The sequence below is a fragment of the Protopterus annectens genome, chromosome 1.part2 (genome assembly GCF_019279795.1).
Source record: "Protopterus annectens isolate FY-2018-M chromosome 1.part2, PAN1.0, whole genome shotgun sequence".
Lineage (NCBI taxonomy): Eukaryota > Metazoa > Chordata > Ceratodontiformes > Protopteridae > Protopterus > Protopterus annectens.
This window is the reverse complement of record NC_056727.1, coordinates 542,556,367-542,568,224: the sequence shown is the minus strand read 5'-3', so window position 1 is coordinate 542,568,224 and position 11,858 is coordinate 542,556,367.

Sequence of the window (11,858 nt, the reverse complement as noted above, 5' to 3'; positions counted from 1 at the left end):
TTTGGCTGAAATACTTTTGTAAATCTCAGGAGCTGGCCGACCGGCACTTGCGAAATGCTTCTGCTTCGGGCACCACGCGGCAAGAAAGACTGGAGAAAAATGGCGTCGGCTGCTTTTGTACCCCTGCCGCACTGACATCAAGGAAGAAGCAATGACAACTGACGCCGGACCTAGACTTTGGAATTCGGCCGACCGAGGACCCGCCTGACGGCAGGATAACCCATCTGTTATGACTGAAGCTGTATGCACGATGAACATCAAAATCAGATTTGGAGGGATAATTCCTCTGAAACTTAGGAATAGGGGAAACAAATATATTTCAACTCCAGCAAGGCTTTACGCTTATCCTGAAGAGACTCGTAAAGGTCAGCAGCAGTAGCAAAAAGACTTTTATTATCCAAGGGAACATCCAATAATTTGGCCTTAATGTCATCAGCCAAAGCCTGAAGACAAAGCCAAGAGTAACACGTCATGACAGAACCAAAGGCAGCGGCCCTGGAGGAGGCATCAGCTGTCTAACAGCTGCATTTGATAGAGTGGTGAGCAACCTGAGAGGTACAGTCCAACCAGGAAAGTGCAGAAGCCATCCCCTCAGAGTCAGGAAGGCCAGGAACTACTTCAGAAACCTGAGAAAGGAGGGACAAAACCTACTGGTCATGAGTCTGGTAGCTGATGGCCCAACAGGATAAAGTGACAGCAGTGTAAACCTTTTTGCCCAGCCTCTCCATGGCCCTACTCTCCTTATCTGAAGGGAGCAACTTGGTAGAGGGCAACAACTTGGAGGGCATGTCAGAAGAGCCAGACACTACAGATTGGTCAGGAAGAGGGCATTTACAATTAAATTTACACTCGTCAGGCACCTTGTAAAATCTGTCAGGTTTCTTGGGTGCAGGGCACTGAGAATCGAGGACCAGAGAAGCTGCTGAAAAGAATCCATGAGAGCAGCCGAAAAAAGGGGAACAGCTGATGACTTAGGAGTCTCTACCTAGAGAAGCTTATAATACCTTTTTTGTCAGAGTCCCACTTAAAGAACTCCATCATGTGGGCAACAGTATGACCAAAAGAGAGTTCCTCCGAAGGGGAATCTGGACTAATAGAATCTTTTTCCAATGAACCATAATCTAAGGGGGAAGTAATTTGAAAAGAATAAGCCAGGGACTCTTCCCCAGAATCCAGACCCTCATCAGAAGAGTCAAGTTCCCTGGGTCTTTTTAGGAGGAGTGGAAGACCAGGAAGAGGCAGTCACAGACACCCCTTGAGGTAGCTTTTAAAGCCATTAAAGCATTAAATTATCCCAGAGTAAAACCCTGCTAATTATGTTGGGGATCCTTAGCTAGAAAGGAAATATGCTTGGTTTTCTGTTTTTTCTTCAGCAGGACATCTGCACAAAACACCCTTGGAGGGTCAGGTCAGAAACCTGGCAGCATTCAACAAGTGTAGTAGGGATTTTCTCCCTAACTCAAATCTGTGGAATCCCCCTCAGTCCCTCATACATAATCAGCCCGGATTTCCCCCTCAACATCAGGAGCAGATGTCTGTAAAGCCTCTGAGGACGTGGAGGAAGTCAGATCCATGCCAGCCTCCAATGGGGTTGCGGCAGAAGAATCTGAGGCAACCACCAGACAATCATCTGAGTTTTCACTAGTCTAAAGAGAGACATCCAGTGAGGCTGGACAATAGCCATAACAGACCTAAGTTTTTTGGCCTTTTTCTTGGCAGATGGATAACCCTCAGGATGTGAAGACTCCAGCATAGCACCTTGAGCCAACAATTTAAGACATTGGTTTTCAAGGTCCAGAAGGGACATGAGATGACTGACTACGTAGGGTCTTGGGGACAAAAGTCTGGAAGACAGAATGTTGCATATGGCTGTGGAAAGCACCAGAAAAGACAATGGTTGTCATGGTCTTTATGGGGAATCTGCCTCTCACACTGACATTTTCTCTTTCTGAATGACATATAACAGCACTGTCCAAGGTTAAGAATACAGCTTCCATGTGACCTGACAATATCCCTAGTTGTGTTCTACATGAGCTACAGAGTGAACTGGCACCTCACCTGTGTGCCCTGTTCAATCACAGCCTCACCTCAGGCTTTGTCCCTACCGAATCGCACAGTCATCCCTCTCCACAAAGGAGGAGTGACTACAGACCCTGGGAAGTATTGCCCCATTAGTCTGATGTGCAAAACTATGGAATGCATCATCATGGACCTAATAAACAAGGATACAGGGAATCTCCAAACCCTGGATCCCACACAGTTTGGCTTTGTGAAGGGTAGATCATGCCTGCTCAACTTGGTCGACTTCAGTCAGTCACCAGAGCTGTGGATGAAGGCAAGGTGGTTCATACAGCCTACCTTGATCTGGCCAAGGTTTTTGATACCATTCACCACTCAGGAATAATAGAAAAACTCACTAAGCTTGGCATCAACCCCTATATCCCTAGGTGGGTTGCAAACTGGCTCACAGATAGAACCCACAGTGGGAAAGTAGCGGACTCCAAGTCAGACTGCCGACTAGTCATGAGTGGAGTCCCGCAGGGTTTGGTCCTGGGTCTTCTCCTGTTTGGCATCTACTTCTCTGAAGTCCAGGCCAACACGAAGGGACTCTGGCTGACAAAGTTCGCAGACGATTGCAAGTTGGGAACTATTAACTCCCCAAGTGATGTTGACATCCTACAGAATGGCCTCACTGAGACCAATGACTGGTGTCAGAACCACGGCCTTAAGCTCAATGCCACACAATGTGTCATCATCCCCTTTGGGAAAAACCCACTTCCCATGAATTACCACATTGACGGTAGTCCACAGAAGGTGTTATAAGAGATCTAGGAACACAGATTGACCGCAACCTCTCTTTTGATCACCACATTGCCACTGTGGTCAGAAAGTCCTATGTAGCACATCTCATTACTAAGGGTTTTGCATCCAGGGAGAAAGAGGTCATTGTCTCCCTTTACTCTTCCCTCATTAGGCCAATCTGACATGTACCTCACCAGACACCTGCAACAACTGGAGGCAGCAAAAGTACCTCACAAAGAGCATATGAGGCCTTAAATACTTGTCCTATATGGACAGACTCAAAAAACACCAACTATTCTCCGTCTCATATCGCCTACTTAAGAGGTAATCTCTGCTTGACTTACAAAGCTATGTCTGACCCAGCTCTGTTAGAAATGCTACATCTAAAGAAATCCCAATCCCTCCGCACCACACGCTCCAGAGACCTCAACCTCATTACCACAATTAACAGAACATGTTGGAGGGACAGGTTCATAACCCAGAGACTGCCCATAATGTGGAAGACTTCCCATAAATATCAAGCAGAGCACCTCGCTGACCCTCGTCAAGAGAAATCTTGAGTGGATGGGAAACAGAAAATTCACCCCGGGGATAACTCCAGTGGCTCTTCTTGACACAGGCACTGGGAACTAAGATTGCATCGCACTTTGCCAGGTAATCCTATGGCTAGGCTTCCAAAGGCCCAAGGGCTATTAGCCTACTACACACCTATGAACCCAACAGCAGTAAATATAAAGAAAGAGAAGAACCCCCAACAGGGCACTTATCTGAAACATATCTTAGTAACCAGTACAGAAGGGCATTCAGACCAATGTTAAACAATCGTGTTAAGAATGGAGGCAAAGAAGCTCTGAACATACCTCTCAACTGTTCAGATTTTCGCAGAATGCCCGAGATTTTTGCCTCATAATTTTGGTCTGTTCTGCATAAAATTTGTGATTTTCTGGATTTTTGTGGAAAATCCATGAGGACTGAATTCATTACATAATGACAGGCATTTGAGTTTCAGACTTCATATTCTTCAGAAAATGCATAGTAACACAAGACCTTTTATTCTAGCAACTTTTTAAGTTTATAAAAGCAACATTTAAAATTTGTCCCAACTTTTGGGGCTTTATCCAGATTTTCTGTGCTAAGAGGTTGAGAGCTACGGTTTTGAGAGTGTTTATGTGTACATCACCTTTATGCCCTATGCCTTGCATGGGCAGTGTGTGTGTGTGTGAGTTACGTATGATGCCTATAAGTACTAAAGGCTTTGGTATACTGACTGGATGTTGGGCTATCCTTTGCAAGAGATCCTTTAGGTTATAAATACTGCGAAAGTAATATGGAAGAACATTTAAAGCTGATAAACTTAATCTCGACATCAGCTGCCAGACTGGATAAAAATTTTAGAGAGAGAGGATTAAAAATGAGCTATGAGGGATCTGGCTAGACCTAAGTGATGCTAAAGTTGTTAAGCACTTAGCTAAAAAGAAGTCTGAGATGTAATTGTAGAATAAAGACTAAAATCTGACATGAGACCCGCATTATAAAAGTACAGAAGACCACAGATATAGAGAGAAAAACACTGAAGAAATAATGTGCAAAATATTTTAACAGCAGCCAAATTTAATTTAGAACATGCAAGCTCATGCTAATCTAGTGACTATTAAAGAAAAAAAACAAAAGCATAAATGGTAAACTGAATATCTGCCAGGTTCAACAAAAATAATTCTTTGGTTCAAGGAATAAACCTTCCAGAGGGCAAAACAGAGAAGGAAGTTATATCATACAGGAAAAATAATGCAGGATACCAATCCACAAAGTAGGTACTTTCCAGATTCTACCAGATCAAAAAAATTCTTCCAAAACAAATCCCAATGAAGGTGAGAGGGGAGCAACAAACTTGTATGAAGGTCTCTAATTAAAAGGAATAGCTGGCACTAAAACTGTGGATAACCCACAGTAAACATGTTTTTCCAAGTGCTTTGTCAGCAGGAGCAGCACAGAAATTACTAAAACATAGAACAACCCAGCAACTGTACAGGTCTAAAAGCAGAGGATGTCAAAACAAAAATCCCAAGGCCCACAATGTGAGGCAAACAAATGGGTACAGTGAGCTACATAACAGGCATACATTTCTAGGTATGCAACAGTGCAGCAGAAACCAAATGTAATTTTTGTCACAGAACAGCTTGCAACAAAGGTCAACAAATTGCACTTATTTGAGCAGTGTAGCTTAAAAGGAAAAACTGAATCAGATTAGTCCGAGTCATGTTCAATGGAGTATGGTGCAACAGCCTAGCTATGAATGGCTAAGATGTCAGGTGGATGGTGCAGAGTGCTATGCAGACAGTACAGATGCTGGTGACAACCACTATGGTAAAGTGATTAGCCAGTGATAAAACATGGCAAAAAGAATGCAACAGAGAGCAGCAACTGCAAAGAAAGGGGGCAAGCAAAATCAGAACAAGGCACTAGTCAAGTGGGGTTGCAAAAGTGCATCAATTAAAGCAACATGGAGAAAGGCAAACAAGGCTTACACAGCCAGGTAGCTACTCAACAGTAGCTTGATCATGTGCTTCTAGAATATGGAAAATGTTAACACTACTGTACCTCTGAGTTACAGGATTTAACCTTCAACAGTTGTGGTAGTTTTGTACACAGTGTTCCTCCCAGAGACAACAAAAGTAATGTTATTGTGAAATAGACACTTGGTGTGCTGATGTTTAGTCAGGCAAATGCTGTATTTCTTCAATAGTAAGAATCACAATCCAAACTATGCGACACACAAAAAATAACTGGAGACCTTGAGGGGAATGCATGTATTTATCTGGCACATTATGTTACAGCATACGCCAAGGTATGGAAACATTCTCAACCGGGTCTATACCAATTTGTCAAACTCTAAATTACAGTGAATGGCTGTTCATCGAACCAAAATCACCAGTCGTTCCTCAAACATTCACATCAGCAAATGTTTTCCCCAGGGAAGAAAATGACTTGGCCAACAGACCAACCAATATACACACCACAGTACATCAAATCCACCAAAGTGGGCGGCTACACCACCCCTACTTATATATACCAACTCTGAGATCGCACTACAGTGGGGAAAAGGGGAAATTTATGTATGCTGGCCAAGCCATTTCCTTCCCTGGGAAAAACATTCTCTGATGTGAACGTTCGATTAATGGCTGTTGGCTGATTTCAGTTCGATGAACAGCAGTTTGCTGTAATTAGACTTTGATGAACTAATGTAGACTCATGGAAACATTCTCAAACATAGGACCTTCTAATGCTTTTTTTTTCCAGACAGTGTTTGGTCAAGATGATGAACTCAATCAAGGACCCATCAAGGAGGGTTCTTGATGTTAGATCCTCAGATACTCCTGCCAAGAATGGTCAGAAGGAGATGAACTCCAACAGCTAGCCCTTAGTATGACAGATCTGAATCCATCATGCTGCATATATATGAAAGGTACCACACATTAATGGCTGCACAGTGAGCTGACAGACTTGCGCATGGCCTAGTATAAATATAACATTGCAGGTTAGTACATGCTCTCTCTCTCATGCCATGCACTGAACAGGTTATATTAAAGTGTGATATCACAGAAGGGTCAATGTAAGACCTTATGAATGCAGGAAGGGGCCTGGTCCATCAACATCTACAAACCAACCTCAAACCAGAAAAAATTTAAATAGAGGTCTAAGTTCAATCTCTGAGTCATGCCATGGGAACTCAGGCACCTATAGCATAACAAGTGGATAGAAATCACATACTCAAACACAAGTGAGCAGTGCCATTGGTACCCTGCATTTCATTCCCAAGAACAAGTGACTGGGTGAAGGTTCCGACTCATGGTTGTCAGCATATGACAAGTAGGACAGTAACCTCTCACAGCATGGCCACAAATTACCATGTATAATGGCTGGTGACCACTGTAACCAACCTGGTAAAAGACAACTTTGGACACAAAGTGGCTTTGTGCTTCCTTACCTTGCCATTTTATGGCTCTTGTCTAACCTAGTGAAATGGATCTTCCAAACCAACTACAGTGACAAATGCCTCCCATTTCCACCAGCTTAAAAGTATTTAGGTATGATTTTACTGTCTCAAAGTAACATCTGTAGGTGGCATATTTGAAGAGCTGGTACACTTGATACCCATTAATGTCTAGCTCTGGGTACATAAAAAGGAGGCAGCTTCTGTGGTGGCTTTGTTTCATGATCTGATGACTGCTGTAAAACATAAAAGTTTTAAGCTCATCAATCATCAAAGGAGCAAGCAATCCAGTCACTGCAAAACTGATGCCTGGCATGTAGCACTGGATCACTAATGTTATCATGGCATCAAACTGGTGACGGTGACTTCTTTGTGTGCACATATTCAATAAAGGAGGCATTATGAAATCCCACAATAACAGTGCACATATCAATGACAAGCAGTGGGTTTAGGCTATTCAAAACTTCCCGAGCCCCACTTAAAGATTGGCAGGCTATGGGGATATAAGCACCAGGAGACCAACTATCAGCTAATAAAATATCCTTAAATGCAGAATATAAACAAAGGCACTGCTCACTTTGCATCAGGGAGCCTCATTCTCTCTTTACATCTTTTTCAAGTGAAAGTCTATGCAGGCCAAAAGAATTATACATTCATGCAAAACTGAAGGTTTCTGCAAAGGAAGTATCATGAGAGTTGGATCTCTCCTCACCAGAATCACGTGATGAGAACGGATGAATGTAATGGATACACAAATCTTCCTCTATACAGGAATCTATGAAGATTAACATAAATGTTTTCCATTATCAGACTGAAGTCAGTCCAATTAATGTCATGGACTACATCCCTGCTGTTTTAATATTGTTTCTGTATGATGTTAAAATAATCTCTTTAAAATATTTTACAGTCAAAGGAAAGGTGTTATGTGAAGAAATGTTAAGTTCAGGCTGTTCATAAATGGTGAAACATTAGCCTCAACCAACACTGAAAAGCCTTCGGCCCAGCACAGTGTCAGAGAATACCAACAAAGGTACCAATAAAAATGCTGTTCAGGTACTACATTTCCCAGCAGTTGGTCAGAAGAACCTTGGTATGTCAGAAAATTAATGTGGCCCCCTCTTTTTAAATTCCTTTACTGCCTCCTTTGATGATTCACCTTTGAGTTTAAGGCTTCATCCTGGTCTTGGCATCCTCTAACTTCTTGTTTCCCATCTTTAGAGTAGTTAAAACAACACAATTAGTTGCATGCACAAAAGCATGTTGCAAAAAGACTGGCAACACCCTGCCTGCTACAATTACATGCACACTTATGTAAACTTGACTGAAGAAAAGAAACTGTACATAAGCAAGCCACTAAACAAATTAATTATTCAAATACTGATCCAGGCTGTGATGCACTGAAAGTGTCAAAAAAGAAATGAAAAAGGTTAAGGTAACAGTAGCTAGGTATGAACACCTCACACACTATTAAGTTCTGGAAAATGATAGAACAGGACCAGGTATGGTCTTCACAGGGAATACAATAGTGCTGATTGCTTTTGTTTTCATTTTGGTCACAGTATAATGTAGGGAAAACCAAAATGCTACCATGTTATCATTTAGTGGTACAGTGACGCTCCCTGAAATGTCTTGCATCCAGATCTTCTTTGGGATGATTGCCTCTGAACTGTCAAGGTTTACAAAAAAAAGAACACAATTTAGCACTCATAAGACAAGGTTACAGAGATTTCTAACTAGGGTTAGGCTGAACAGAGGAGATCATGGTTCATTTGCAGATTGGCAGCAGAAGTGAATAATCTCAGTGAGCTATATGCGCTACATGTTTGGATATGTTAAAAGGTGATGCAGATTCCTAAATAGTTGTCAGTTTATGATTACAAAATTACATGTATAATTCAGTGGGTCTTCCTATACGGGCATGCAGGCAGAGTATGGTGGTCCAGTCATATCCAAAGGTGTTTAAAATGAAGCTCCGAGTTTAAAACAAACTGGTCATTAACAGACCAGTGTGGTATGATCAGTTTAAATAAGAAGTTATGTACTTACCATAACGTTCCATGTGAGTTGCTACTCTCACCTTCATTATGACTGGTGGGTTCGGAGCTGAACATCGGCTCCAATTCGGCCAAATAGCAAAGCTTGAGGCCAAGCCCTATCCCATAATGCACCACTACATTCCCCAGATCTTGTTTGCTGCCAACTAGAGTAGAAACCTATCCCAGATTTCGAGGAAATCATACATCCAGGGTAAAAGGAAACTTCTTCAATGAAACCAAAACCAAACCAAGTGATACCTCTCGTGCTTCCAGACGTAGGAAGTGGGTAGGAGGGAGGGTTGTATTAATGAAGGCAAGAGTAACAACTCACATGGAACGTTATGGCAAGTACATAACTTCTTAATGTGAAGTTGTTCAATCTCGCCTTCATTCATACTGATGGGTAGCATCCCCAGCACCAAAATTTTGGGTGGGTCATGGGAGTACCTGTTTCAGGACAGCAGATCCAAATGAAGCTCTGTCCCTAGAGGCTTTGTGGATTTGACCAGGTGTCAGCTGCACAAATAGAATCTATAGGTAACCTGGTCAAGAAGGCTGCAGAAGTAGAAACCGCCCTTGTAGAATGAGCCTTGACCTTATTCTGTAATGCAATACCTGCTTTACTGTAGATAAATGAGATACAATCAGAGCGCCATTTCGAAAAGGTAGGTTTGGACTAAAGTGTACCTTTTCATGAATCTGAATCTGAGAAGGAGACAAACAGCTGATCAGCCCTCCTGAGATCTTTTGTTCTATACAAATAAAATCAAAGTGGTCTATGCATATCAAGTTTGTGAAGCATATATTCCAACTGGTTTTGAATGGTTAGGAAAGAAGACGGGTAACTCAATCATCTGACTTAGTGTAAATTCAGAACATACCTTGGGTAGAAACAATGGATTTGTCCTGAGGGAAACCCTGTCTTTATGAAATATTAGGTAGGGCAGATTGATGGAAAGGGCTTGCAATTCTGAAATTCTATGTACCGATGTAATAGCCACCAAGAATACAGTCTTCCATGAAAGAAACTTCAGCTCACAAGAAGAGGCAGGTTCAAAGGGCAAACGAATAATTTTGGACAAGATCAGATTTAGGTTCCAGGGAGTAGTGGGAGATCTGATTGGTGGTTTTAAGTGCATAGTACCTTTCAAAAAAGCCTTAGCCAGCTTATGAGACAGGATACCATTTTCGGCTGCCCCTAAATAAAAATTAGAAATAGCAGCGAGTTGGACTCGAATGGTTGCTGCTGCAGCTCCTTCACTGAATAGTTTAGTCAGGAATTCCAGTACATCTGCTATAGAAGCATGGGAAGGGTCAATATTATTCAGTTGTGTCCAAATGTAAAACCTTTTCCACTTACTGAGGTAAAGTTTCCTAGTAGATGATGTGTGTGACGACAAAAGGATGTCACGCTTCTTCTGATAGATTCTGGAACCTGGCTATTCTCAGAATTGGAGCAGCCAAGCTGTCAGTTTGATGGACTGAAGAGAGGGATGAAGAGCTCCTGATGAATGGGTCCACAGATCCGGCACTGGGTCCAGGATCCAAGGGCTCCAGAAAGGGGAACCAAATTTGATGAGGCCAATATGGGGCAATTAAGATGAGTGCCCTGGCCAGGAAACTGGCTTTCTACAATACTTTGGGAATCAGCGGGAAGGGGGGAAAAGCATAAAGAAGTCCCAGAGGCCAATCATGGACCAGAGCATCCCTCGGTGGCTGACTCTGTTGAGGGATCAGGGCAAAGTAGTTGCTGCACTTGGTGTTTGTGGAGGTGGCAAAAAGGTCACAGCAAGGCTGGCCCCATCTGTGGAAAATCATTTCCGTTACTTTGTTCTTGAGAGACCACTCATGAGGTAGCAGAATAGCTCTGATGAGTCTGTCCGCTATTACGTTGGATTTCCCCGGGATGTGCATTGCAATCAGAAAACGCTGGGTGGACTCTGCCCAATTCCATAATCTCAGAGCCTCTCGACAGAGGGGGTAGGATTTGGTTCCTCCTTGTTTGTTGATGTACCAGACTACCGACATGCTGTCCGACTAGACCGCAATCATGCCTAGGGGAAGAGAGTCTTGAAAGGTAGAACTGCTCTCATCTCCAGAACGATTATGTGCAAATGAGCCTTATGAGCCTGCCAAGTACCTTGGACTGTCAGTCCCTGATAATGCCCCCCCACCTGATCAGGGAGAGATCCGTGGTCACCGTTGCGACTGGAGAGGGAAGAAATGGGCGGTCCATAGTCACTGTTTCCGACGTTAGCCACCAGAAAAGGTCTTTCTTGCAAGAGTCGGTAATCAAGACTAGATGATTTAAGGGTAATTCCTGAAATGTCCATTGCGTGAATAGCAGCCATTGAAGAATGCGCATGTGGGATCTCGCAAAGGGTATTGCAATAATTTCTGCTGCCATCGTGCTGAACAGTTTGAGAATCTGTGATGCTGGAACTTCTCGCTTTGACAGGAGATCCACAATCTGTTTTGGAGGACAATAACTCTTTTGGGAGGGAGCTTCAGGGACATGCTGACCATGTCTAAGTTTGCCCCCAAAAAGACTGTATGCTGCGATGGCAATAAAGCAGACTTTTCCAAATTTATTGTAATGCCCAGCTGTGAACATAGATCCCTGGTAATGTCCCTTGCCCGAATAAGCAGATGCCTGGTGGGGGCGGTAAGGAGCCTGTCGTCCAAGTAAGGAAACACCTGGATTCCTGAATGCCTCAAGTGAGCCATGACCACTGCCATGCATTTGGTGAACACTCTGGGGGCTGTAGTGAGACCAAAGGGCAGTGCCCGAAACTGTAAATGACTGTCTCCCAGCCGGAAGCGCAAATGATCCCTGAATGGCCTGGCCATTTTGATACGGTAGTACACAACCTGTAGATCGATAGAGCATATCCAATATTCTTTCCCTAAAAATGGGAGAATGGACTGAAGCATAACCATCCGGAACTTCGTCTTCACCACATATTTGTTGAACCTGCTGAGGTCCAGAATAGGTGTAGAATCCCCTGCCTTCTTTCGTATCGAAAAGA